Source organism: Amia ocellicauda, chromosome 15 (assembly GCF_036373705.1).
Source record: "Amia ocellicauda isolate fAmiCal2 chromosome 15, fAmiCal2.hap1, whole genome shotgun sequence".
Classification (NCBI taxonomy): Eukaryota; Metazoa; Chordata; class Actinopteri; order Amiiformes; family Amiidae; genus Amia; species Amia ocellicauda.
The window spans coordinates 22,749,649-22,776,136 of record NC_089864.1 but is presented as its reverse complement, the minus strand read 5'-3'; the positions used below and the strand labels follow the sequence as shown (position 1 = coordinate 22,776,136).

General features: G+C 39.8%; 1 protein-coding gene across 11 annotated transcripts in view; it reads right to left on the bottom strand.

Moving 5' to 3' along the window:
• mical3a (microtubule associated monooxygenase, calponin and LIM domain containing 3a) overlaps positions 1–24,144 on the bottom strand; it is a 106,838-nt gene extending 82,694 nt beyond the window's left edge. For 9 of the 11 annotated variants that reach the window (XM_066724126.1, XM_066724134.1, XM_066724135.1 and 6 more), the window contains exons 1-2: positions 23,930–24,144; positions 3,576–3,790 (exon numbers count right to left, since the gene is read on the bottom strand). The gene's annotated coding sequence lies outside the window, so the exon portion shown is untranslated. The remainder of the gene's footprint in view (positions 1–3,575; positions 3,791–23,929) is intronic. The other 2 variants (XM_066724127.1, XM_066724130.1) reach the window with 2 other exon arrangements.
• Positions 24,145–26,488: the final 2,344 nt, after the last annotated feature.

Genomic DNA, 26,488 nt, shown 5'->3' with positions numbered 1-26,488 from the left:
ACAGTGTAATGCACTAATTAGCATTTGCCTGTGTTGGCTGAGAGAGGGATACATACAGCACTCCATATTTTAACTTCCTTTTCACTTTCAGGTGTTAAAATTCGCATAGCAGCTCACCGCAAAAAAACAAAACAAAAAAACAAATGTGGGTCTTCACTTTTGGGAACAGATTAAAATGGCATCTCTAGCCAACTATCTCTTCATTTGTGTGCTATTTCCCCAGACAAACACTGCATGGGCAATGACATCGCCAAGGCTTGGATGTCAGTGCATGGCCTGCTCTTTGTCTGCGAGTGTGTGTGTTTACAACAGGGGCTCTCAGGCCCTCGGCGTAGGCACACTAATTGCTCCAGTGGTCAGGGCCAACGTTTCAGCCAACAAAGCTTGACCCAGGCAGGCGAAGAACTGGCACCAGCCCGTCCTAGCAATTAGGGCATCTTTGCAGGATAGCCAATACCGAGAGCTCCAGCTCATTTGCACTGCATTGTACTCTGGCTGAGAAGCCTTTAAATGCACTAAAATGCTTACATAAATCTGAGATTTGGGTTTGGAAAATTATAGGATGTGTTTTTCTTGGTGGTAATTGTTTCATTCTAAATGTAAAGTCTCATTACACAAATACATATTAAATGGTTGCAGGAAGACAGAGTATTTGGAAAACAAAATGTATGCATAACTTTAGTTATGTTCTGTGCACATTATTGCATAAGTGAATAATGAGCAGAATAAGTCAGAATCTTTGAGTGGTGAGATCTTAACCCTGCAGGTAAGCTACTTTAACCTCAACATACATTTTTGTACTAATATATACACAATGCAATACAATTACAGCTTTCATTCGTGGTAATACTCGATATGGCCTTCTCAGCACTTACAAGAAAAGCTCAACTGGCAGGCTCTTCAGCTTTATCACATGCATATCTCAGCTGCTAGTGTTTAAACACACACACGCAAGGCAAAGCACAGCATTTCAAATACACTGAAATGTGGGTCCAGTTAGGACATTGGCCTTCCATTAAGAGTGAGATAAAGACATTTAAAAATAACTTATCTCCAAGCTCTTGAGTGTAAGAGGTGTTTCGTGCAGCTACCAGCTAAGTTATATCAGTAGGTAGGGCTCCTCTTCTGCTCCTGTTCAAGTTCCCCGCAGTGAGGGCCAAGATTCTTTACATACTCGGCCGTGGCAGTTACTCAGATGTCACCTCGTGTATCATTTGCAGAGGAGCACTTCTGAAGCAGGGAGGGACAGGGACCATTTTAGCTCCAGAATTTGGAGTCTTAAGGACCTGTTCTTGGATCCTGACTATCAGTGTTGAATAGATGAACGAAAAAGGCCAACACATTGCATGACAGTAAAAGACAGTCTTGCAAAGCATATGACCTTGAAATTCATTTTGCAGTCTTGTGATTTCAAATTCTGATTCTTTCATCATCCAAATGACTCATTTCAACATAAAACGTAATCCCACTACCTGTGTAGCCATCAGAATAACCTATGTATCACCAGTTGGCCGCACCCAACTGAAGACAAATAGATATGGAGTATATGTTATGACTCTACTATCACATCTGTTGTACGTTATTGTAGTACACATTAATGAGAGGGAAGAGAAGCCAGAAATGTAAAAGATAAGGGCCTTCCAGGAAGTTCAGTTTGAGTTGTGAAAACACACCGTGGATGGAAATGGGGTTTGAGGTCACTATTCACTTCATATCCACAACTCATTAGGACTGGGTGCAGTGTGAGGTCCCAACCTGGGCCTGAGTAGCCTGACCTCACCCCACTGACCTCACTCATACTCTTATGCTGCACAGGTTTATTTTATAAAGAAAAAAACTATCGCAAAACTAATTAGTTATTAATAGTTATTAATATTAATACTAATAGTTATTTTTCCTCCCACAGCAAAATATATTGCATTTCTGTTCAAACTGCTTAGAACACATCAGAGGTAAGTTATACTAGTCCAGGTGTCTTTGAAATATCATTATGAAACCCCCCCAAAATATATTGTTTTGAATGTAGACTAGTACTGTTATATCTTTTGCAGCTGTTGTGGAACTGTTAATGATCCTAGAGTTGCGCTCTGATTATTAGGCTGCATGAGACTGCTTGAACTGTAAAGAGGCAATTACCATGACCCCAATTTTGACAGGTTGGATCATGGAAAGTTACTGACGCAAAAAAGAAAAAACAACAAACAAATAAACCAAGTTTCTTTAGTGTTCTACAGCTGATTTGATTAAGCTTCTGGTTTTATTTTTTAAGCAATTTTATTGTTCACAGCTGCAATAATATGACGCTTTTCTGCTACATAGATATGTTCAGCACATTTAATTCTATTCAAAGTACAACTAACAACACAGATTGAAAAAGTGTCAACGTTTAGAAATTATGACACTTGTGTCAACTTTAAATATTATACTTTCCCGCCCTTTTCTGTTCCCTGGACCACTATTGAAAATAAATATCTAGTCCGCTGAAAAAACATGCATTGAACTGTTGCCAAAGAAAGTGGCATATCAGAGGTATTCAAATAATATTTATACTGGACTACTTAAAATGACAGGATGGATATTTTATTATTATAATGTATGGACTAGAGTAGAGTATTGAAAGACTTCTCCTAACAACTGGTAGATTGCATACAGAACAAAACTTAAAAAACATGTCTTCTTAAAGTGAAATACATGTTCCTTTAAGGTGTAACTTTGTTTTGGTCTGCTATTGCTGCCAGTAGTCAAAATCTTTAAATATAAGCTGCAAGTGTTTGAATTGTGTAGTACTTTAATCACTTTAGTGTAATTCTCCTGCATACATTGTTATATCACTACAGTATACATACACTATACAATGTATCTCTGATCCATTAACACCTTCAAAAACGTTAACACCATCAGCCAGTGACAAAGAACTGTTTATTTTTAAGAAGCAGTCAACCTAGATTGTGTTAATGCCAGGAAAGACGGTGAGCGCTGGCTTGTTCTAGGTCTTTGAGGATAGGCATTCCTGGTGCTGTCCCTCTCCTGAAGCTAAAATGACCCAGTTACTGAGGCATGGATTGCTAATTTAAGGTGCCACCAGGGGCCCGGGATACTGCTACAAATCTGAATTGAATTAAGCGGAAGAAACTACTCTTCGCGAAAACTATTAAACACAAGCTAATTAAAGAATCCACTCGGCTGTTCCGAGAAAAGCTGGAATATTATGTCAATGAAAACATATGAAAAACAAAAACAGTCCAGTTTCAGCAGGCAACAACACACCATCGAAGTGTGTTGATACTTTGTGAGTAATACAAAGGCTTCACTGCTATAAAACACAACGCTCAGATGTTGCTTTCCTCTAACCAAACTAATGAACAAACAAAACAATTTGTTTGTTTTATAATAGAGTGAGGCTTAATTCAACTGAGCCATCAAAGACTAATGCACGGCTTTTCAGGCACAATTTCCACATGCATTGTCAAATTCGAAGACATGGCATTTTTTGCAGCTGGTGAAAAGGGATCGCCGATGCATTTTGGTGTCTCTTATTCATCATCAAACAGCATAAAGCAGCATCAGTTACTTACAAAGAGATGGCGAAGGAGGGGTGGCTGTCCTTGAGGATAAGAGAGAGGCTCTGTTCTTGTTCTCTACCACGGCAGGCTGGAGCCTGGACCGGCGCTGGTTGTCATGGTAACAGGGATGGGATCTCATGTGATTTGGTAACTAAGCGTAAGGTAGACAAGCGAGGCGCAGCCCTTCTCGCAGATGACGTTATCCGCCCACGCACAGTCCGCGCTGCCTGCAGAGACACAATGAGCAGCTTGAGGATAGTGAAGGAATCGGGCTTAGAGGCTGTTATTCCAGGGCTTACACATCCAGTCATTTTACATGTGTATTTGCTCTGTCTGCCGAAACTATTGGTTTTGATTGCAGAGGACAAAGACTGCTGATTGTACAAGTGAGGACTGATAACAATATCTGAATTAAATGGCAGTACATGGATTTCCTACAACACTTGATAAGCGTATTATAGTCTCACAACTGAAAGAACGTCCGTGTTCACTTATCATACACTCTTGTGTTTACAGCTGTGAAAAGAGACCGTATGCACCTGACACAATAGCTTCACTTTTAAGGACAAAAACATCAGCTAAGGTACTGGCAAAAGTGTGTGCGTAGGAATGGATGGCAGAAATAACAACGTAAATACTACTAAATGGAATCAAACTGGTTGTACCACAAAGCCAGCTGAACTGCTGCCCAAATTGCTTTCTCAGTATTAAGTATAACCCCACGCTGGGATTAGGTCTGGCGAGTGAAAAGAGAAATCGATGCATTAAGGTGCAGCCTAGTTCTGGCACGGCGTCTAAAACGAGCTGTGCATCGACATAGTGAGGCGTTATCATCAGTGCAACACCTGCTGAGGAAATGAGAGCAATACTCCAGTTATCCAGACACAACAAAGTTCACCGAGATGAAAATGGACAAGGACAGGTACTGATAAATCTATGTCCCTCCCTATAGCCTGAGCAAACAGAACACAGGCCTGTCACAGATCTTCCTTTGTTAGTGATCTGGGGGGTGGGGAGTCATTAATTATGCTGCAACCTGTGGTCTACAAACCAGCAACTCCTCCTTGTTTCAAAGGCTAAACTCTATGGGTGGTTAAGCTTTGAATGATGTCGATCTCACTGCCAGTGTCTATAAAGGACTATGAGTCAATGGATGGTTTTAGATGTCTCTTTTTACCACAGCATTTAACTCAAAATCTCATTGTTTATTTTGTATCTCTTCTATATTTTTTGTTGTATGTATGTATTCCTACTTGTAATGTGTTCAGCTCCACCTGAGAATAGGGATTCTCTCCTTGACTATCTTCCCAAGTGCAAAACTCGTATCAAGGTGCAAACTGGGTTCTCGATCCTCCAGGCCAGATGTGCTGATGTCAAGATGATATGACACGATTCGTCCCATCTGCAGGAGAGAGAAGCCACTGTGTCCAGGAACTGTCAATGAGCTTATTGTGTGCAAGAGTTCAGGGCACATATCTGATACTGAATTAAGTTTCTGACTCAGTTCAGCCACCCCAAGTTCCTGGAGCCAGTCTCCCATCATTCGCCAATTCTTCATGGTGGTGCATCTATCTGACAGTCAAATCAGAACTTTCAACAGCTAATGGTGCTAAAATCATCCTCAAAAAGGGCTCGATTCAAGTTGTATTCCTGGTCCGTTTTATTGGAACACAGGTGACTAAGAGGGAGTCACAGAACCATAATGTGAATCAAGAATATTAATATCCACCAGATAGCCATATATGTATCCATGTCAATGTTGTTTCTGCTCTAGCCTTGACATATATACGATACATGACTCCTAGCTTTTGTGAAGTTTTAAGCTTTGTTCTGAGTTCACCCTATAATATAGAATGTTTACAGTTATCTGAGGAAAATAGTTCCCCAGCACAGTGCACAACTCATATTAAAAAATGTGTTTCTGATCAAATTTTGTTTTAGAACGGAGATCCTTTAATGCATGGTTATGTTCTAATCACTCCCTTATTAAACCAAAGGAAAAGTTTACTTAAGCAATTGCATGGACCCAACATAAATACTGTATATTGTGCTTCAAGGCAGTAATTTTCTTTCCAGATCAAATAAAAATAAAAAGATTTTAAGTGAGGGCAGAACATAGAGGGCTCACATTACTTGTAATTAAGAATAAAACAAATAACGCAAAGGAGTGTTATTAGGGATGTAATTGAAATCAAGAAGCTTTTAGGCGCATTATGAGTCACAAAAGCGGTGCCTGAGTGGTTTACAGCATTCATCAGACCGGAGATTGAACTGCAGCCTTAAAATAACCATTGCACATTGTTTGCTTTTTAACTACGTCAACTCCATGACAAGAAAATACACTTACGACTTCTCTAACACTAATAATAACATGAGACAGAAATGTCAAGGCTTTTGCATAAACACTGAATACACCATCATGGTATCTCTGATCCGTATTTCAAAAATTAAAATTCATTCAACCCAGGACACGTGACAGCAGGCCGTCAGAACAAATCAGAGAGCCTGAGAGAGATTCCTGGCCGGGTAGAGCACTTTACTGCCATGCATAATAGATTAATTTTACTTCCAATGCAATAACCACGACAGCTGAGTATTGTGAGCATTAATAAAAAATACCCTCTCTGTCAACACTGTAATATATTTCACTAATGAGAAGAAATATTAGAGTTGTGAGTTTGCTTTGGAAGGTCAGAAATAAAGAAAATAATACGCCACAGCTATCTTCATTTGATGTGCCCTCTGCCAAATAGGAAACGATCCACCGAGTTAAACAGGGCACCTTGTTTCCTGTAGAAAAGTCTAGACATAACGGCGCAGACACCAAAAGGGAAAAAACTGCATATTTTTTCCAACTAAATCGACTTCATATCAGCATCCCAGCTTTCACAATTATCAATTATTTACAGTGGAAGAAAACAAAAATGGGTACAAAATTTTGTTTCTCCACAGCTGGTTGTCAAACAAATGACAATGCTGTAATCCAGCCAATAAATAAATATCAAAACACATATGTTCCCATATTGCCTGCATAGTTGCCACATAACAAATAACAAATCTGATTCAAAGCACAAAACCAAACTGAGTACCATCCCTTAGCAGCCAAGCTAGTCCTTGGGTGCAGCCCTACATTTCTATGGCAGTGGTAGAACAAAGGGATGAAGAATGTTAAACAAAGATGGATGGATAAAACCAAAATGAGTATTTCCTAGCTTTTCAGAATGCATTTCAAGGAAGTATTACAATTAATCCAGAGATACTAAAGTGAGCATGACCATGACACTAAAAAAGGTGTTCAAAAGGTTTATACAGACTGGAGAGTATTACGTTTAAATGACCAAAAACTGCCTAAAGGGACATTCTACAAAGACTACTGTTTGTTTTTGCTTGTAGCCAGTAAATAGAGATACTGGTATTTCTTGCTGTATCTCTTTTGTTAAGAAGGACTGGTCCCTACCAATCGGTGACATTTTCAACGATTCAGTGAATGATCTTGAGGTTTGGTTCTTGGTTCGACTTCTTCTTTGGCTTTTGGCTAGACTGTGGTTACCAGACTGTGGTTACCTCTTAGCAACGTGACAAGAAATTCCTGTGGGAGTTTGCAAAATAGGCTACTAACAAATAACACATTTAACTGTGTGCACATGGGATTGTAGGGATTGTAGGGATTGTCAGGAGCGGTGCTGTAGTCTCCATCTTGGTAACGCTTTGGCTCATCAAATGTAAAACGCAAAGGCTGAATATAGAGTCCCTTCCACATCACAGAAGCCAGCAATGTTGCTCATATCTTCACCAGAGGCCAGTTTGACTTCTAAGTGGCAGCCTGCTTAATCTAGTTTAAAAGCAAAAACAAAAGCAAATATGCTAAGCGCTAGAAGGGTTTGAGAAGCTGGGAACGTCCTTCAATAATAAACAACATGGAAGAATATCAAATCAACAGTGGTCTACGAAAGCAACATTAAAAGGATGACTTTAAAAGGTTGATGCTCCCCTGCAGAACCACGTATCGAAATAATTACTTTCAAAAGGGGCTAAAGAAAGACGTTCAATATAGATCATAAGGGAAAGACCAAGAAGGCCAGTGTCTCACTGTACTTTATTTCCCTCTGCGTACTATTGCACACTTTCCCTCCACCATCTAAACAACATTATTACAGCAAATCCCCGGACTATTTTAGGAAAGGGGCTCATGCATGCCAAACCAGCTCACTAAGAGGACAAGAATGTTATGTGGTGCAGGGTTAGAAGCAAACTCCAAAAAAGCACGAACAACAAAGGAAGAGCCACAAAAGTAGAGAAATGACAGAGTCGAAATCACAGAGTGTGAGGGATATGCAAGATTCCTCAGGGAGGCACTCAGGGCCTATTAAAGCCTCTTCTCTTGGCCACAACGCAAGTCGCCCTGGTGGCATCCTCTGGGCTGATTTACGATATTGTTCGCTCCTCCCTCCCTTCAATAAACAGCCGCATAAAATCCAAGTGACTATGATGAGCGGAGCACTTTAAATCAGTGAGCATTTCATGGGCCAAAGAGCATAAGGTTCTCTGGGGTTGCGGTGGGCTGTAATTCTGTCAGCGGGCCGAGCACTGCAGCGTGGGGGGCACGTACCCAGCACAGCAGGGCAGCAACTCATCCTCTGCGGAGGCCCTGTGATGGGGAACTGGGCACTAGCAGCCCAGACAGACAATAGATTTTCTTGTGCCTATTCCCCTTCTCTGCAGAGACAACAATGCTGGTATTATTTCTCGGTGGAAGAGTTCAGGCTCATCCACATAAATATCATTAGGGATAATATCTGTTTATTGTTTTCATATAAACTGGTCCAAAACCTGTGTAATGGCTGAAGTCGTTGCGATACAAAGTGTGATGTTTACAAATATTTGCGCTTGGAAAGATAAATGATTTGAACTGTATTAAAAAAAATATGACTTAAAATTAGCAAGTGATTTCCTAAATTCCTAAACAAAACCAATGAATACCGAGATAAATATATAATTAATAATTTGAGGAAGGAATAACAAATAACAAACATGCATAAATGGTGTCTGGTACTGTGTTAGCAGATCTTGGCTGCAGCCTTTTAATACTTTGGTATTAGACTTAAATTACGTGACCTGGAGAGAAGTCAGGATTAGGAGTTGATACAAGGTGACCGTAATTCTTATAACCTGTTGTTTTCCATAAACTGATGTGTACCTAAGGATGTGGATTGACTGGTTTGGCCACAGGTATTTTGAATAGAGAAAACAAAAGGGGACGCCAGCTTTCACATGACAGAACAGGAACTCAACCACCAAAGAATCCGCCAAGGCTTTAAAATTGAAGACCTCCTGCATTGCCACCAATCCATCACTTGGGCAGAACAGCAATAATGGATAGATGTTTGCAAATGTAACTTAACCATGACTACACTCTGCAGCTACAACAAACCACAACCGTTTATGGCATAATTGTAAACTGCATACAATTAGAACTTTGAAAAATCAGGAATCCCAGTTCTTTTCCACAGAAAGATAAAATCTGCATATTTCCCATTTTCTGAATGACGAGGTCAGTAGCTGGAAGCTTTTTCGAGTACTTCAACTGTTGATATTATACTTTTCTGTCATCCAAGAAAAACTGCCAAATGCAAGAATTATAATTTGACTCTCTTTGTCTTTTGGTAGTGCGGTTTGTGTCTCCAAAGTCACAAAGATGAATTGGCAAACAGCATAGTCTTTAAAATTGCGGATCACCTCTTTTCACCCAAGCATGCTTTGTTCTATATTTGCATTTGGAAAAACACAACCCTCAAAACGACACCATTATAGTAACAACACAGAAGAGCCGTGGCATGATACTGGTTTGCGTTGTCAAGTCAGCTCTTATGTGCAAGATTGCTGGTATTCTAATTAGGACTCTGGATTTGGATTCAATAGCTGGTCCAAGTTACGGAGAGGTCAGATGTCTCAGCCTGGAAGAATTTCTCCACACTCGAGAGGGGCATTAAAAATAGTTCCCTTTATCATGCTTAAGTGTCCATCCATAAGAGTTCATCAAGGAGTCTGCCCTTTGGCTGCTCTGCTTGTCACCTCCACTGTGGATTTCAAAGGGTAGGATCAGAAAGACAGAGGTTACAGCTACATAGTGCAGGGAAGTCCATTTCCCAAGCCTGTACTCTATCAACTGTTACCGACAGCTATTGATCCAGTAATCCTATTCTTCTGTCAATCAAGCTCGAAACATGAACATGGCTCTTAATTGTTTAGAAGCAGCTGTTTGGCTGCTGTGGTCTATCACCCGTTGTTGTCTTTATAATGTTCAGCATTTTTCCAAATGGAATGACAGGCTTCCTTTATTTAACTTTATATTTTTTTATGTTGAAGAAAATTACCACTGTGATATGTATGAAGAGACCAATTATTTGTTAGGTGTTATCTAAACCCTTCAAAAGATTCCTAAATGCATTTACCATTTCAACTTTCCATTTACAGTGCGTACAAGTTTCAAGGACAACAGTATTGTCAACATTGTTGTGACCTGCTCACAGCCTTATCCTCTATCAAAGAGCACCCCTGGGATGAACTGGAATGACCAAATGAGGAGAAACAAGTTCTCCCGATGCACTAGAACCTGCTGTTTCCCTCCAGCCTTCTATCAAAATGCAGTAATTAAAGCTAAGAGTGGGCCTAACCCTATTAATTACAATGAAAATCAGCCATCGTCCAGGATTTGTCTACTATCCATACTTTTGGTTAGTTTATGTACCCATTTTACTGATTTATTTTATTTCTCACCATATATCTACAGACTCAAAGCCACTGTTCCTTGACAACATGGCAATCTAGCCATCTGTTCCCCAGCACAAAACGTCCCTGAAGGCCCAGAACAGGGAATTAAGCATAAGCAGTTGTCATAGTAACCGGATCTCCGCAACGTATCCCATGAGAGGATCCGACGTGCACTACGCGGAAACGTGCTTGAACTTGCAGTTACATAACCGTGTCCAAAATTGTATAAATGTGTATTCAGTGCATGCTGGCCCCCGCCTTTAGTGTGCAAAGGCAGTAATGTGTTACAGATGATGCGATTATATTATTAGGGCCAATAAATCGCATATTTACTACAGCTGTAAAGCTAAGTCGCTACAACAAAACTAAGAAAGTTGTGTCATCGATGTGTTGGCAAAGTCTTATTTGATCTCGGCTGATTGTTTTGTCACAGTTATGACATAACAACAACAACAACAACAAAGATGACATCATCTTTCCTGGCTAAACAACAACACATTTCCAAGTTCACCAAACAAGTTCCCTCAAGCAAACTTTCCATCCTGACAAATCTTGTTTGTTTTTTTCTCCCTGATTAAAGGCTGATTGTTGGGTTGAAACATCAGCCTTTTTAAAATGCAATAAAGAATATATTTTAAATGACTGATTTAAGTGCTGCTCTATTTTTCTGCACTGATCAATGTTATCTATGACCCACTGTATTGTCTTGGGTTGTCATTTCTTCTTCTGCATTTTAACTGCGCTCGAGGTAACTGTCAACTGATGCAGCTATTCCATGTCCTTGCATAAGACTGCCTACCAAAACAAAACAAATTGCCAGCTTCAACCCCCTGACGAATGCCCTTATATAATACTTTGTGTTCATTACCATAGGCTAGCCGTGAGGTATACGGGACGTGCATCAGACTCTGAGAACTGTGTTCCCTCTTTAATGTCCACTAGGGAAATGTACCCAGCAAACCATGGTGTTTACAAACATAATGACACGTTTTATCACAGCCTACTGTATCTCGCAGAAGTGAAAGCAACCAAATCCTAGTACGCCCCACCTCATCAGTATCAAATATTGCCCACCATCATTTTGGCAAGCACCCTGACTGTAATTTTACTCCATGTATAGCACTGACGCTGGCATGGCATAGACACCATTCTCTGTTGGTATAGACGTGGATGGGCACCAGGTCTCCCTGCCATTAATTTCGACTACTGTTACCCAGCACCCAGAGGAACAAAGAGGTTTGCCTGTTTGCACCTTTTCTTGCCTGAGTTTATAGGCATACGATTTATTTTGCCGTAATCCAGTAACACTGGGCAGGTGTCAGGTCATATCGTTGACCGAGCTATTTGGATCGCAGTAAGCAACACTATACTGAAGACGCCAGTCCCGAGATCCAACATACTCGTTGTGGCACGTTGCACATTCGGGGCAGAACCCAGTAGCTAGCCCGATCATCTCTGTGCAGCCTCTCCCCCATGCCCACAGCCCACTGCGCTGTCTGAGCACCCTGTGACAAATTGCTAGAAAGACACACAGTTCTTGTGCAGCTGTTCAAATATTTTGACATGTGATCTCAGCCCGATACAAAGGGGTCATTTAAATCAGAAAGGGAAAGAAAGGGAGAGACAAAAACTTAAAAAACAGACGTGCATCTGCCCAGAGGAGCTGAACTTCTGGATTGTGTTCAGCAGTGGCTGGTGTTTTGCTCGTCTACAACAATCTAAAACAAGCACACCTTCACACCAACACAAACATATCCGATGTACTGTGCAATACTTGGGTGGAAAAAATATATATTATTCAACATAACAAAAAAGTTGTTTCTGTAAACTGTATTCCATGTATTTGACTTCGCTTTCAACATTGCTTTTGATTTCTTTGTTTGTAATGCAATCCAATTACAGCGTATACATCAATGAACATGGGTTTGAGCGCAACAACAGCTATACGAATTGATCTTTCAAAGTGAGCAGCGTTCCTTGTTTGGATGTCTTTAGTGCTGCATGTCATCCTTTCTTGATTGGACAGCTCGGGCGTTCTCCAAGGAGATGCAATGTTAGGGAAATGTAATTAAACAGAGCAGCCAGCGCCGTGACTTAGATCTTAGAAAATGCATATGAGATTATATTCAAAGATAGCAAGGTCCTAGCCCTGAGTGATGATGAATGAAGGATTAAGTTGCTCATGACACAATGACAGCAAAGACAACTTGTGGGGTTGGTTTTATTTTTAGATTGCTCCTAAATGATTTCTTATTCTGTAACTCAGATAATGCTGTGATAGATGCCTCCACTAAACACAGCCTCTTCTGTCACTGCAATACAATGGAAAAGGTTATTTCAACCTCCTAAAACAATTTCATTGTTAGTGAATAAAAAAAACAATTCATATAAAAAAAAACACAAAATGTCTTAATCTTAATCCCTCTGTTCCCTTATTTTATAACACAAATTGTTTGTCTTGAAGGAAAGAAATAGACAAAAAACATTCAGGATATTTTGAAGTTGAACTATTTTGCGGACGGCAAAGGTAGACCATATTAACACTTTTTATAAAAAAATGCCTGAATTGTCAGCTTCCAAAATATTATATACAGTAGTTCTTGCAATACACAGAATAAAAAAAGTTGAACAAAGTTTTCTGGATAAGGGTTTTAAGTAAGGATGCCAACTATATCTTTTGATTTAAAATGTATCCAACCAAAAGTACTTGAACTTCCTGACAGCTGTTATGGAGAGAAGTGAAAAGATCTGTGGCCAATGCAAAACAATGTCAAGGCCAACAAATGAACATGCATACAAGTGCGGGGTCAATCACTCCAAACTTCCAGTGTAAAGAATAAGATTTACTTCACTAAACAGGGTCTGAAGACGTTCAACACCAACTTTCTATAGATAAGGGAGACTGTGTTAGTTCTCAGTTTGGTATTTTTCCTTAACAAGCAGCAGTCTGTATCTCAATCTGTTCTTGTTTGATTATAAGGAAAATAATCCACCAAAGCCCGTGCCCTTTAATGTCTATCACTGGATTTATCATACAACGGTGATGCAGTGGGAGGATTTAATTAAACCAGTATAAGGTCTCGTTTGAGCAACGCTAAGCTTTGAAGGCAGCCTGACTGAACACAGACTTTTGAGACTGTTGTGGTAGTAAAACAAACAAACAAATCATTTGAAAAAATCAGCAGGAGCTATCAAACGATTGTCTGTCTGTATAAATACTGGCAAGAGAGCAGTTAAGTAGCAGCCTCCACTAATGTGAGAAAGTCAGGGATCATGCGCTGCCTAGAATTATGGGAGCAATATCAGTAACAGAAGCACTTGTGCTCTCTGTGCTTAATTTCCATCTCGTGCATGCCTTTTATTTCTTGCTGAAATCAGAATAACTTCTACAAGATGTTCATATTATAATTTTGTTTGAATTGTCCTATTCCATTCTGAAGCTGAAAAATGCCACACAAGATAAAACAGAATGAAACGGATGCTGAAGTATATAACGTCTGGGACAAGGCAAACTCCTCATACATTTTTGGTTTTGTCCCACTTCAAACATTGAGGTGTTTTCTGAGAAAAAGTCAAACGAAACCAGTCCATTTCTGATTTACCCACAGTGAGAAAAACATCTGCAGTGGATCCTTATGAAGATGCCAGTAAACTTGTAGAATGGCAGGGAACAGCTGAGAAATGTTCGTGTAACTAGTCTGGCATTTACAACAGGCCCGATTTACTATAAAAGGATGTTTGGTAATGGAATGCTTTAGTATAATAGGAATTAATTACTGTGAGGCACGATTCTACACTATTTCACAAAATTGTTAAGATTTCTGTCATCCAAAGAAAGACACTTCAATGTGTTGTTTTAAGCTTGTTTTATAATAAACAATATAATATATGACTGATAAAAAGAAAACTCACATACAGAAGTCAGACCAATCAAGATCTGTGTTCTGGCCCCAGGTTAACATGTGACCTCAGAGAGGAAACCAATTCTATTAGGGTTTTTCTGTTTTTTTTGTTAGCCCAACAGCTGTAAATGTGATTCATGTTGGCTCTCACTCTTCTACATGACTAAACCTAAAATCAAAAGCAAACAATTCATCTGAGCTCATTATTATGTTTCATTCTGCAATACACCTCAGGAAGAACAGTTTTTCATTTCATTTGAAAAGGAAAAAATATCTTTTCTTGCTAGTTATGAAGCACGACCTGCTGAGACATGCAATACACAGAGCAATAATAGGAAAATTGCACCGATTCTCTATCCAGTACAGACAAAGATGCAGAAAATGAACCATTTTTAGGTTGCCAATTCCAGGTTGGTACAATCTAGCATTACAGAAAGGGTGTCACTGAATAAAGTCCCACAAAATTGCTTAAACCAATAATTTACCCATATGTCTGCACACCGCAAAAGTACCGCCAGGGAAAGAACTGATATGCTGTCCAGTTTTGTGGCTCTCAGTCCTTCAGTACTTTCACATAATTCATACTGAGCACACATTTCTGGAAATCAAACAACCCTAAAAAGGCTAAATATCCATTATCTGCGAGTCCATTATCCATTTGTCTTCAGTTAATGCCCTCTAAACACGTGTCCTAACGAACCGCAGCCCAATTAACATCTCCCACTGCTGCTGTATCTCGCCGTCTTGTGTATTACCTGCCTGACTGCACCGCTGGCATCCACAACTTAACTACATTTAATCCTCATACTAAGAGAAACCACAGGAGTTATTTTTAGCGGCCGGCGGTAAAGAACAACAGCATGTCACGAGAGAATATGGTTTATTTCACGAACACACGCAATTTCGGAGAGCGTGAGACAATTGTAAACATTAAAAACGAAAAAAAAAGCCCTGGCATTAAAGTTTATGATCGGTGATTTCAATTAGCAGTCTCCTCTGTTGTTGTTATTGTGGTTGGTCTTTTGTAATGTTATTTGGGGACAAACAAAAAACCCCTCTGCATTCAAGCACGGTGAAGTTATTTCTGGTTCCCGGCGTTTAATTACATCACCTGTACGATTATGATGACAGATTAAGAACTGTTCTGGGTTCAGTAGTGCTAGTCCCGTGAGTGAACCCAGCAGCTGTGCCAGTGCGCAGGGTCAGCAATAGCTTCCCATATGATCAGCGGCAGGCCGTTTGGAAAGAGCGAGACCCTCACCTGATCATCAGCACTGACAAAAGCAGCCTCCATTCTGAAGCACTTTATTATTTATTTTAATACATTTTACCCACCATTTTATGATAAAATATAGGAACAAACAAGGAAGTAAAAACAAATGTAACGCTCTCCGTTTCTTTTGTTTGTCTCCTTTTTCTGTATGAGTCTCCCAAAAATCAAAAGCTGCTGAACACGTTTTTACTCCTCCACTCCTCATCAATGGTAGCGTTCAATGGTAAAGTAGCACAATTCAGCGGGGGTCAAACAGTATGTTGGAACAGTAGTTTCGGACTGGAAACTGCACCCAGATGGAGTACAGATGCCATGATGGTTTAATTTTCACTTACTGACCACACCTGAATACAGATTGTTTTACACTGTATTCTCAGGCCCTCAGCCTAGAATTTAATATACACAGTAAACGAACTAACCATGTATTTCACAATCATCGAAACAGGATTTCTACATACTATACTGAAACTGACGATTAAAAGTCTGCAAAAATAAATTCTATGTAAAATCAATACAGAAAACAATAAACACGTGGAAGAAATAGATAACTTTATTTCAGGTATGAAGAGGAACCCAAAAACCATACTCCTTGACAGCAACCACACATTTTCCTACTGGTAATGAATGTATGGATATTTAGCCTTAAATTGTAAAATAGGTCCACTCCTACTCACCATCCTAGTGCTGCCAACAGACAAACAATGATGTAAAGCACAACTGGGAGACAGCTCAAACCGAAATCAGTTCAGGGAGAAGCTGTGATGTCACTCCCAGAATACCTGTCAGGTCATTTATTGAAGACCCAAACATCTTCTATGTGTACAAAAAAAAATGTGTAGCTCATTTAGAAAATGTGTCTAAAATGAAAAAAGAAATCATCTCTCTTGTACAACAGCTACACAGATTATTATTAAAATATGCCTACAGGAATATAGACTGCAGGGTATCTACCAGCCCAACCAGGATATATAAATGCATGAGAGAGAGAGAGAGAATGTCAGCTGCTTTAAAATAGAGGAACGAGCTAATTGAGAAACCATTCTTTTTAATTCATTACAGATAAACATGTTTTGTTGGAGCACACTGAGCACACTACTGCCCTCCAGGACTGGAGAGGTGCACCCCTGCTGTACAGTCCAAATCTATAAAGAAGAGGGCAGAAGTGCTTACGTTTGTTTATTATGACTATGGCAGCTTGCCCAGACTAGGCCACAAGAAAACATACCATCGGCCCAAATCAAAAATACAATCTTAGCACATTTATTTGTCTTATTTCAGGCAAATAATTCTTATTGTGGAGGTAATCCAAGTAGCAACTTGAAGTATATGAAAATATTGCAAGATATTAGAATCACAATTTTTGAAAAATATTTTGTTATACAATATTAGGTAAGTGAATCATTTTTAATTATTATTATCTAGGGCAGGGGGGGCAATCCAGTTCCGCTGAGGCCACAATCCTGCTGGATTTACAAGTCTCTCTAAGTCACTAATAAGTGGATACCTTGAACAAATGGAAATTGTGACTAATTAAGATCCACAATTGGCTCAATTAAGCAGTTAACGATCTGAAAAAAAACAGAAGGTACTGCAGCCCTCTAGGACCAGGCCTGACCACCCCCGATCTAGGGGGGGTGCTAGTAGAAATACAGTTTTCAAAGATTGACACAATGTTCTTAAAATTATATGTATTTGCGTAAATCAAGTTGAAAAGAGCAGTTTACAGAATTGTTTTCAAAATAGGACACATTTCAAGGTGTTTATTTTTAAATAATGTGGCAATTTACTAACTTCATGTATTTTACTTATTTTTTAACACATACATTTTTTTAAAGTCCCAGCAAATTGCAGTGCTATCACTCTAGAAAAGGTGTACTGGTCAGCTACCTCATCGATGACAGCATGATCAAATATAAAAACATTTTAAGATATATTGCAATAACTCAAAACTATTTTTGTCCACATTAACCTAAAACCACCACAAAGAAAGTTGACGATAAACACCATTTTTGTAAATAAACAAATTTGTTACTAAAAGACTAGGCTGTCGTGAAGGTCCTCAGCTCCCACACAGTAAACAGTTTAACTCGGGCCATCAGTACATTCGATGAGGCCACAGGAAGAAAACAGTTGGTGGTCAGAATAAGAGGGCTATTTTTTATTCCTAAAACTGTTGGGATTAATTATCCCTAAAGCAGCTGACTGGACTTGTTCCATGCCTTGGCACCCACCCACTCAGCTGCCAACTGTGCTGTCCAGGTAAGCAGAAAACATGTGTCATTTAAGACATCTTGGCAAGGAGTTTACAACTCTGTGATAGACAGACATACAGCGCCTAACCCTGGTAATCCTTTACTATGTTGGTGCGCAGCCTAGAATGTGGATTAATCTGGAGCTGTGAAGTCAGATAGTGGGACAGTGATCTGAAAGAAACGCACACACCGTCCAAGTTTCTGCACATTCGGGAATCAAAAGAAATAATTAAGTTACCTTTAAGGATTTGGAAAGTTTCCAAATGGCTTCCCCTTAATTATCTGAAGGCTGTAGACCAGACCAGCCAAGGTTTGGGAAGAAGGACTTGGTAACTTTGCCAGAGATGCACGGTAACTAGAGATGGCAGTAGTGTTGGCTTACAGAACATTTGTTCCCTGAGGCGATTCTTCCTTGTTTATTCTACAGCTGCGGGTTTTCACATACAGGAGAACTCGGATCAAACGCTTTACCATAAACCACCAGGAAAAACATCAGTTGATGGACTCTCACTGTACACTAAAGAGGATATTTCCACTCAAACACCCACCCGTTGTGTTTACGTGGCATACAGATGAGCTTTTAAATGAATATTTCAAAAGATAAATAAAGATCATACGATTCTGAAGTACATCCAAAAACATCAAGTGCTTTCAGGTTCTGTAAAGAGGGTGAGCTTATTAACTAAAATAAATATCTTCCTGTAAAATGTTTCCATTTAGGTAGGCTTTTATAATATTAGTACAGTTTTTTGAAAAAAGGAAAAAGAGCAAATCATCATTCGTTTGAATCTTTCCTTAAATGGTGCTGCACTTTATGATTACCTGTAATGTTCTCCAGCCTGCAGGACACTGGTGTCATCTTGTTTTCTTTCCATCTGAGCTCTCACTCACTTAACAGACGCCATCATTTGCTCAGCCAAACCTTTTTGTAATTATTTTCCAGCTGAAAACTATTTAAAAGGTCTGGTTAAGCACATGATTAGTTCAATGACGGTTCAATTGAAAACTAGAAGCCATAGGAGGGGTCTAAGAAAACTCCTGCTGTAAACTATCAACCATAGTTTTGGAGTCTGATTCTTCACACAAATGCCCTCTATGAATTAAATCTGGACATAACTGAAAAATGCTGACGCGAAGATGAGTGGTTTTCATGCCCTGAACATAAAAGTTTAATATCTCGAAATGTGAAATAGCCACGAGAGGCAGAAATTCATCGATTAGGTTCTGAGATGCAGGTAAAATATATTTTAACTCTATACTAGAGAGGGAGACTCTCAGACAGGACAGACCTGTCTGGTAGTGCATTTCTAAAGCAATGTATTGAACAGGCATTCAAGTATTACATCAGTAATGGAAAGTCGGTCCGTCTTTACATGATGTGTTTGACTTGACTGCTCATGGGTATGGCTGCAGAATGAGAACCAGTCACCACTCCTCTTGGGCCGATGAATCACCAAATGAGCACGATGTGTCGAATGGCCTCCTCTCGTTTGTAAACTTTCTAATGTTCTTTTGTTCTTATCTCCAGCAGAAATGAGCTCTCACAGTCAGGAATGCAAACTGGGATGGGGGGACAAGTAAAGTAAGTAAACTGTGATATAAACTATGACAGGCTGTGCCTGAAGTCTCAAGAGTCACACTTGAAATAAACTTGCATTACATTACACTCATATTGGTTGTATTCTTAATTGAACAAAATCAAATCCCAGTCTTCTGGCACATATAAACAGTCCCTGTTTGATTTATTTAGTGTGATTTCTGGCAAGAACAAATGACAACAAAAATTAAAGAATGCCAAAACTGCAAACCACATTTTTTCTTCTTCACTGGAGTACATGATGCTCAAATATAGCTCAAAACACTATCCACCTCACACCATTCGCCTATAGCACCCAACCAGTCCCAGACACCACAAAATCAGTGAAGTCTGAAATATTTTCACAGCACACAACTCTCCCTGGCCAAGTGCCAGCCTCACATTCATTTTCCAATTTACAAAGGCGTTTTATTGAAAATGTGACTCTATTCTTTAGATGTCTTGAGAGGGATGAGTAAAATGCCAGGAGCCCCGGAGAGCGAGGTGAACTGTCAGCCAGGCAGATGTTCCACCGGAGAACATTAGGGGAGAATTCCCTCTGAAGTGTTCAAAAAGAGACTAACTGTGCATAACATTCAACACATCTGCACTACTGGGACACAAAGCAACATGACCGATGGCTGACAGCAAACATGTGCTTCACCGAAGACACAGGGAGAAAAAATGACGAAATGCTGCAATCCCGTATTTGTGCAACCAATGGGAAAACATTTTTTGGAGCAATGACAGATTTCGATGTAGTATCACAGTGTACTCTAACATCGCATTTCCAGTCTCTAGGTTTTTGTTGCATTTCTGAAAATCTAGAAAGCCTCACCAGACAGATTTGTCTTATGTAGAGGGATTGTCATACATAGCTTAAGCACAAAGAAAGAGCTATAAGGAAAAGTGAAAATAATATACAGTAAAAAAAAAAAAATACTACAATCTGCTAATATGCAACACTAAAAATGTATTATTGATCAGGTAGCATTGATACATCCTAGTCAGCAGGACTGACCTGACCGATTGCAATTATTTTACAAAACTACAAAACCATACAGATCTGACTCTTGCCTTGCCTCTGTGCGTAATTTCTGCTTTAAAATATTTGTATGAACTTTGGGAGTTGCAAATCAAGCTCAGCAGACTCACTGCAATGTCAAAGAGACTCTGAAGGACAAAACAAAAAAAAGAAACAAAAAAAGAAAAGTAACAGTTATGCAACAAAGACGTTTGTCAGACAATCGGGGCCAACTGCAGCCAGCAAAGACCTTGAAAAATGTAACTGGGATTCTTCAAAGCAAACCTGTATTGGTATTTCAGAAAGCAGCACAAAAGAGCCCAGGTCTGTGATGGGCTGGGATGACTATGTACGATCAAAACTCGAGCAGCCTAAAAATCCACCAACTCCAGACCAATCCCATTCACTGTAGAAACTACCCTCAACACTACATCAATACAAACGCACAATGAAATACAGCTATTCTCAATGCATTTAAAAGGATGTGAGAAAGCCATGTTACCCAGGCAGATTTTTGACATGTAGTGTTACTATGTTGGTAGACCCATGCCAGTTAATTGACATGCTAGTTTTATTTGACATGTTTTTTCCATGCATTTATTTTGCTTAGCCACATTTTTTTCCCAATGTTTGTATTATGATTTAATATCCTCTCCATGTTTTACCATGATTTCACTTTTCCTTCCTGGTTTATTACAGCAGACTACATTTGTATAAGAAACAGCCCTTATAAATCCACCTATGCTGCCCAAGACATCATATACTGGCTGGCATAGTGCCCTTCACACAAAATAAATCAGTCTCCCAAGACCAGAGATAAATACCTCCCAGCACGAGAGAAACCTTTCCCATCATTTTAATACATTGTGTATTTCTATCTTTAACTTTAGAAGACAAAACATACATAGTGCTCTCTGTGAATGAGTGAATAACAGAATGATAGTAGTGTCTAAATTCATTGTGGAGGAGCTTCGTCTGGCTGCCCACACATCCTCATAGACCTATTGCATCACAGCCTTCATTGAGAGGACCTGTCAACACAGAACAGCACCGAGGCACAAATAGTAAAAGACTTTAAAATACAGGACTTCTCCAGATACACTGTTTTCCTCAAATATATGCAAAGTCAGTGTAATTCTTAAAAAACCATACCATTCCACATGAATATTAACAACAACACATTGGTCGGGTTAAACCAAAACTCCAGCCCACCCACTAGCAAAGTTCAAAGCCAGTGCTTGATGGCGTCTTTATATTTCCCAGAGGTTTCTTCTTCCTACCAAATGGAAACTTGCCATTAAGCACGGTTTTGGTAATTTGCGATTGGCGTGTGGGTGGAAGTTCTGATGTCATCCTGGCTTGTGTTTATTTTTCATTTTATACAGTAGCTTTAGCGGGTTTTTACTGTATTTTGACAGTGACAAAGCACCAATCGAAAACCCAACAATATTCCAATAATTCTGAATTGCATCAGCTGGAGTAGAATCGTGGCCTTTTCCTTTTCTGTTTCCGTCTTCATACTGAGCTGGTTACACTAGTACGGTCCATTAAGTAAGCACTGGCCCACAAACACTCATGGTGTGTGTACACTGTTACGGCTCTGATAAGTCAATAGGGGAGAGTGTAACGAGATATAGGGCCCACACACGTTTGACACTAATGACTATATACTAATACATACTTATCTCCAGGATACTGTCGTTGTTTAGTCAATTCTCAGGATACACAGATGAAGAAATACTAAGTTTATTACAGAAAACATAAAGAGCCCTCCTCTCACATGATAGCTAGATAGCATTTCAGCTTATTATGCTCCTCGCGTTCTTGATTGTTTTCCTCCTTGCTCCCTTTCCCATAGCCCTCGTCTGTAACCCTACATCTTGACAGCACTGAATTTGTATTTTTTTTTATTTTGAATTGCTATGTTTTAGCTAAGTCGAATTTGTAATGATTGATGCCTTGTACTTCTCTGTATTTTTGCACTTTGTTTGCACTTATGTTGTAAGTCGCCCTGGATAAGGGCGTCTGCCAAGAAATAAAAAAAAAAAAAAAAAAAAATAATAATAATAATAATAATAATAATAATAATGAAAAGGACGGACGATGTGGGTTGGAGAAGTCTTTTTACATCTTCAGATAGACGACAGGTTGCAGTCTTATCTATGAGAAGTGATTACATCTCATTAAACTACAGTTGAACACAATATTTCCCCACATGCATAATAATTAACATAGTCTAGACCTAAGTGTGTTACTGTTGTTGTTGTTGTGTTTAATGAGTTAATTGGTACTGGTCAGCGTTCTTCAGGCAGTGGATGTTTATCCTCAACCAAATACCTGTGCCCCAAAAACACAACCTTTATACTGTCTTACTGTTTTAGCTAACTGAATTAACCTACAGACAGTAGTTGACTGAAATAACCAAAAGACAACAAAGGAAACCACTGAAATCCAAGGACAGAGACATGGTAACATGACTTTGGTAGATCTTTGTAGCATCCTGAGTATGCAACTACAGACCAAAATGCTTTAAGAAACTAATAAAGTAGCCCCCAAAACACAGTAAGTACAAACTAATAACTGCTTTATAGACAAAACTGAATTAAAAACATGAAACCATTAATGTAAAGAATATTAAGAAAATAATAAAAGTGCATTTTCCCACAACAATACAAATGAATGTAGTGTGCAAACAATATTTCTATCAAACTGAATTTGATATCTAAATACTGAATCTGACTATGGGTAAAAAGCACCCCCAAATGCATTTATTGTGTGCAATCGATATGTTGGCCTCACTATTTTGACATATGGAATTATAACTTGGTTATTAGCAATACAAAACATGCGTCAGAAAACACAAGAACTGCCAAAAACTGCCCAGCTGCCCAGGTCAGGTCCCAAAATCCTTTTTACAGGCAGTTACTGGCAACATCTTCGTGAATCAGAACATCTAATGCAAGTAGATGACCTCCAGTAGTCCTGACAACTCGGTACAATGCTGAGGCCAGATGTGAACAGCCCTTTAGCAAATCATTCTGCCATTATTGCAAAGATTAAAGCAATGTTTTACAGCTGTTGCAGACATCTGCTTGTACGGAGTGGAGGAGTACCACCGTGTGCGTATCCTTTTTCTCACATGTTCTTTAATCATGCATTCCGGCTGGTGGACTATGGAATCATAATCATAACAACAATACAAACAATAATACTGATGGATGGATAATACAGGAATGCCAGCAGTAAAATCTAGCATCGACGCAATAACCGGAGCGGTGCACAGCCGACAAAATGCAGCTTTTCCCCTCTCTAGCTGGTGCTGGTGAATGCAGCTGTACCATCCACACACACACTGCAGTGAGAGGAGCAACAACACGCTCTGACAGCCCAGCTTTGTTTGGTAACAACGGGAATTCTAGGCGTTGCTCCACACATTACGACACTCACACCCTCTCCCCACAGGCATGCTGCAGGATCTGCCCCCGAAAACTGCCAACACACAGCAAACAGTGCCGGCTATGGGCAGCCTGGGGGCAACAGCCCACTGCCCGAGAAGAAAGATACTCACAGTCTCGGTCACTTCATCTCCCACCGGTGCTGTAATTTCCTTGTTTGGCTGCTGGTCTGGAGAGATCTGGTGCTCTCCCTTGCCCTTCCTCTGCTATTCCTCTTCAGTTACGCACACACACACTCAGACACAAGGGAAGGCACACAAGAAGAGAGAGGGAACACCACAATGGCATGCGGGAGAGAAGCTGCAGTGCACGTCTGTCTCTCTCTCTCTCTCTCTCTCTCTCTCTCTCGCACACTCCAAGGTCAGGGAGGAGATCTGCCCAGCACTGCCGAGACTCCTCCCACACAACATGCTAGTGCTAGCTCCCGCCAGGCCTTTCTCCCCCCCAGCCGTTCCCTCTGAGCCACACACCATCACAGTAATTACCATCATAATCCAGATTAACCCTCTGACTGCTGAGCCAAAGAACAGACAGATTATATCAGTGGGTGAAGAGAGGGGCCGCACTTAACCCAGAGTTTGGCATCAAAGCAAAGGGGGAGGCGTTTACAGGAGGAGAAGAAGAAAAGTGTAGATACATGTGAGCCAGACTGGGGGGATGGGGGTGTATGGGGATGGAGTGGTTCACCACTTAACAGATACCACTTAACTGTTCAGACAGCTAATATGAATTAAACACAGAGAGGGTTGATTTAAAGTGCCTGAAACACACAATTTTAAAACACACTTTAAAAAAATATGGTATTCTGCTTTTCCTTTACAAATAAAATGCAGCACAAGTTTAGTTTAACTTTGTAGTAATCTCCTGGATCACAAGACAAAGCCAAACAGCTGAGACAATTCCAAAACACACAACAAACCCCATCACAATCGATATTCATTCTCTCTGCGTTATAGTTTTCATGTAGTGTTTGTTTTTTTATAAACTGGCATCAACCGTAAAAGAACAGTGTATTTCAAAACTGCAGCTTCCCAGATGAGCCGACCAAGTCTGACTTAAGTCCTTCTAGAGTGGTCTGTCTGCCTTGTACAACAATCACAATCATTCACGATTTCGCTCGACCTGAATCGCAGGCCAAACTAAACAAGCCACTCTCAAGCCAATGTAAACAGCTGTCCACAATTTCACTGTAACGTACACCGTAATCCACAAACAAGTTCAAGAGGGTTTAGAAGTCAACAACGTAAACGAACCACACCTAAAGGAGCTTAGAGTAGCCGAGGATCAGGGTGAGGGCGGGGACCCAGACCGAGCTCCTCCAAAGGGAAGTGAGCAGTCATTGCAAACTCCAACGCCAGCCCAATTACCCGCCAATTTACCATCAGCAAAAAAGGTAGCTCTCTGAGGGCTCACATTAAAAGCAAGCCCTCTTTCAATACGCCGGAGGTCTGGAAGATTTAAGGTTGCACCCCCACAAGTCAATTGTAATATGATTTTTATCCCACAATACATAAACCGACCACAAACATGTACGAACAGTGATTTCCTCCACGTCACCAGCCTGCCCCAATCCACCTCTTTTCCCAAGTCATACAATGAGGAATTCAACGGTTTCTTCCATTGCGCATTCCCTCTGGCAATAATGAGCTCTGCCCTACCCACAAATCTCAAATTACAAACTGGAACTCGAACACGGTTTCATTCAATGTCAGAATCTACTTTCTAATACTTATAAATAAGTCTGAGTGTCTCAAACACTAATGCTCACCCCCCACAATTTAGACTATTGCACTGACACTTTCCCTAAACATGGAGATGAGTCATGTTTGTCTCCTTGGAGGGGAACGCGTCCAATTCCTGTACTTTGAACGCTGGACTGCACATCCTTTGACTTTATACCACAAAATCTATCAGAATTCAGATTGTGCCGTTTCAGCAGAAAACTTGACCACAGAAAGGGGAGCTCTCCCGTATCAGGGACGATTGCATTTTATTACAGCTTAGGATATTGAACAGAATGCAGGGAAAATAAATTACCTATTCACTGGAAAACAGGACTGCAACTCATATAAATGAAGCAATGTAACACAGGTTCATATTTAAAATCAGTTTACATGGTGAGGGTTATCTGCAGACCTGATAAAACCATCTGAATGTTGTTACTACTGTGACTACTGAGCCTCCCACACCAGTATTTTACAGCATTTATCAAGTGTTTAAAATGTTTTAGGAGTAAAGAACCAAATGATTGGTTGAAAATGTTGAATGTGGTTATATATTTTCGTGACTAAGACCTGCTCTGACAGCACAGCTATGGTTTGAAATATGAAATGTACCTTTTATAGTGCAAAGAAACAGCCCAATGAGCTAACAAAACCTATGTATTATTGGCATCTGAAATAAAATTAAAAAAGAGAACAAGATTTAAGGATTCTCTAGCCACCAAAGAATACATTTCCTATTATCTTCTTAGGTTCTGGTGTCTTTTTGAGTCTGATGGAGTCCTTTGAGTTAACACTTAATACCTTTAAGGATTTTCAATAATTGAATGAAATCCTCCCATAATCTCATCTGTTACTTTTAAACTGCCTGTGTAGAACATTTCCATTCCTTTGATTTCTCTTTTATTCTATATATGCAGCAAAAGAGATTGTATCTCCTCCACAAAGAAA